Source organism: Meleagris gallopavo, chromosome 2, assembly GCF_000146605.3.
Source record: "Meleagris gallopavo isolate NT-WF06-2002-E0010 breed Aviagen turkey brand Nicholas breeding stock chromosome 2, Turkey_5.1, whole genome shotgun sequence".
Classification (NCBI taxonomy): Eukaryota; Metazoa; Chordata; class Aves; order Galliformes; family Phasianidae; genus Meleagris; species Meleagris gallopavo.
This window is the reverse complement of record NC_015012.2, coordinates 53,125,106-53,129,000: the sequence shown is the minus strand read 5'-3', so window position 1 is coordinate 53,129,000 and position 3,895 is coordinate 53,125,106.

Sequence of the window (3,895 nt, the reverse complement as noted above, 5' to 3'; positions counted from 1 at the left end):
AAAAAAAAGCTACAGCATGTTTTGTCAGTTAGCTCAGTGATTAGATTATATATTACTCAGATGAAACTGAACTCCACCACTACCAACGCAGCACCTGATTCCAGAATGAAAGAAACAAGACCACAGATTAAAATATAAAAAACAACCATAATAAATATGGAGCAACAAGGTTTTAGTAGTTTTCCAGAAACATGACTGACATCTACATTCAAAAAGGAAAGAATCAAGACCTTTGCAAAAAAACCCCATAGCACAATGTAATTGAAATATCTTTTGCTAGCTGAAGTACAAATGAAACTGCAGAAGTACCTTGGTAACCACTAGTGCTGAAGACCAGTGCCAGGCTCTGCAGTGCTTTTCCGATCTTCTGGTATTCCTTGGGCAGTGCTGAAAGCGATAAAGGGATGGGAAAAGAGGGAAACAGAAGCAAAAATCTTTAAGATTTAATCTTAATTTGCAACATTTCCAAAACTTGAAAGAAGCATATGTCAAAACCAATGAGGTATTACACTCTTGCTAGTAGTGAAGAATTTACAATTACATTCTCACCCCCTTCACCCTGCTACAAAAGCTTCAAAACTGGATAAAGCTCTCTGCAGTTTGGATTTTTGAAGGCCACAAACAGCTGGGAAACAGTGTGCAAATGCTGTAAAAATTTCACTGCACACTTAACCTCAGTCCTCCAACTTATGTGTATAGTGAGATTTTTTTCACCCTCCTCTATAAGGAAGGTGACACGAAGCAGAAATCTAATATTCTAAAGAGACAATTAGCTTACAGACCTCTAATACCTAAACTCTCCTGAAATAATGGATTTGATAGTTAAAGAGACTAGAAACCAGGCTTATTGAGGAATAAAAGCTGATGTAACTATGTGAATTACAAAGCTGAATTCTTGAGTCCATTTATTAAAAATATATGCATAATTTGCTTCCTCACAAATTAAAAAAAAAAAAAAATGATTAATGGGTATGTGTTTATTACTAAAACTATCACCACTCCAGAGGCCTAAAAAGCAATCTGAGCAGTGAAAGCAGTTATTTTTTGTTCCCATTGTTTCAAATAAACTACCTACACTAGCAAGGAACAGAAAAAAAATAGATTTGCTTTTTGTTGTCAAATATCTGTGCTCATGAGGGTACACAGCAGTTTTTGGTTACTCTAGCATTACATACAGTTGGATTTTCAGAGGGACCCTTCTGTAGCCAGAACAAAAAAAAAAGGATTACTTTATTGATCATCTATAAAATCATTTCCCAGGAGTGAGACTACTTATGAAAACTAATGTTTCTTATGGAGCAGGTAAGATTCAGAGTTCTAAAACTCTTTTTTTCAGCCATTTACTCATTCCTGACACCCCAGTGGTAACTTCAGCAAAGAACATCTTCATTCCATTTGCATTTCTGACTGTCAGTCATTTTAAATGTTACGGAATGGAATGCATAGAAGTCATTGCTCAGGAAGTGCCAAAAATACTTCTGATTAGGAGTTCAGACTAGAACTGACAGAAATTTAAATTATTCAGTCTTTCAAGTCCAGATTTTGCTATTCTCCCTTTTCCATTCAGTATGCATGTCTGAAAAGTCAGAAGTTAAAACTGCCGATCACATCTGACTTTGTGTTTATGCAAGCTAATTAAAAGCTGCGACCACTGTAAAAATGATTACACAAAAAAATAATTACATCCCCACAGCACTTATGTCATAAGTTTAGAGAGATTTTAACAGTGAACAGAATAATGAATTTCTGCTGTAGCACAAGTCACAGCCAACCCTTAACTACAGTGTTTCGATCATTTTCTTCTGTGACTGCAAAGCAATGCTATTGTTGTAGTCTATGCTGACAGACTCTCCTTCCCCTGACCTTTTCTTTCTACCCAGAATTGCCAGTAATGATCCCCTAGTGAAATGAGGGCTCTACAATGTTAGAGTTGTGTTTTGTGCGGTAAGAGAGTTCAGATTTAGACTATTTTTAACGTTAGCAGCAGGAGGGTCAGTGATGTGTGGAAAGAAACCTTCCTCATCAAGTGGAGGAATGTAAATAGTTTAAAACCATATCCCGCAGGTGCTAATGTAATCACTATCAGAAAAGACTGAGCTTCTACACTTCCCATTCCTGCTAGTCAGCTCCAGATATTCAACTGCAATGTAAGATTAGATACCAATGAAGAGAAACTTAGGAGGCATTCCAAGTCTGGGGACAATGTCTGGGGTGGAGAGAGTGGGGGGAAGGAAAGAACAACAACAACAAAAAAGTAGATTTGAGGAGAATTATATAACAGGTCTTTGGTAGTCAGACACTACAGCCTGCCCTGAAGTGTTTATTATGATTCTCAGCTGTAGTACCTGCTTCCTTTAATAGCTGCCTTGTGGTGGCCACAAACACTGAACACTGCTGTGGACTAGGAAATTAGTGCCCAGGCAGTCATAGGGACTTGGTGTGAAGTTCTGCAACCCTAAATATCTGCAGGAAGGAAGAGACAAGATAGGAAACAAAAAAGAAAAGAAAAGAAAAAAAGAATAGGGCTAAAGAATAAGTTATAATCAAGTTCCTCGGTGTTCTTTTTTTAATTAAAAGAAAACTTTTTGAACTCTTTTCATGTTTAAATCTCCTCTCCTAGCATGCCAAAATAAAAGGTTAATAAAGTGCAACAATTTATGACTTGATCAAAGAGACGGTCTACTTTGCCCACATCACTAAAATGTAGATGAATGACAAATAGAACAGATGCAACAAGAATTTAGATGGATGACTGGAATTATTTAACTTACAGTATTTTTAAGCCTACAGGCGGGGACCAAACAATTCTATTATGGGCAAAAACACAAAAGAACTGAAAAACCTGCTCAACTCACCCTTTCAGACACCAAAAACTGCAAGAAAGGCATATAAATCTCATTATAATTTAGGATTTCCTTTAAACTGTGCTTTGACTTACAAAAGAAACAAACAAACAGAACAAGAATGAAAACACTGTTGAGTTCAGAAGAGACACTTACGCCCTGTACACCTCTTCCAGTGCTCTTGTCCCACTGTCAGCAGCTCTTTAACTCCATCATCCATTGCTTTGGTGAACCTACCCACTGCGTCACATTTCTGTTCTCTGGGACATAAGAAAGAAGCAAAAACAAAAACAATTTAGATAGATGCAGAGAGAAGGTCGCCACACTAACAGGAAGTTAGATGTCAGAGTTATAGGAGCAGCAAAATTCATGTAACCACTGAATAAATATAATTGTTCCAGACTTTATTAAAAACTGTCCAACTACTAGCAAAATTGTTTCAGCAAATAGCATCTTTTTACTGAAGAACTATTGAACACTGCAAAACTTTAACCCAAGAACTACTGAACAGCCTGATTTGTCCACTTAGAGAATTTAGGACTTTCAAGACTATGAAAAGAATATTTCATGCTTTATTCAAGGACAAAGTTATCTTATTTGAAAGCGCAAAGCATCTGAGGAAAAACAGAAAAATACATCACAACTTCATAGCCGAATAGATTGAGAAATAACAGTTGAATTAGGTGAATAAACTGAAATTGCACAGTTTTAAAGAAGGAAATGACATCTAACTGACTCCATACCGCTCAGTACAGTACAAAGACTGATGTGTAGTCCTCTCTAATATCACTACTGTATCTATCTCGATTAAAACAACTAAAATGCTGTAAGTGATCTTCTAAGAAATTAATTGGACAAAACACTTTCCTTTCCCAGGATGGCAAAACAGCAACAGTAAAGGTAAGGTGACTGCAAAAAGAACGGCCAGACCGTGCTCTCCTCTGTTTTGTTGATGGGAGCCTGAACTCGAAAAACTCAAAAAAAGAACTGAGTCCGGAATACCGAATGCTAACACCAACAATGCAATAAAATTATTATACATTATATATATA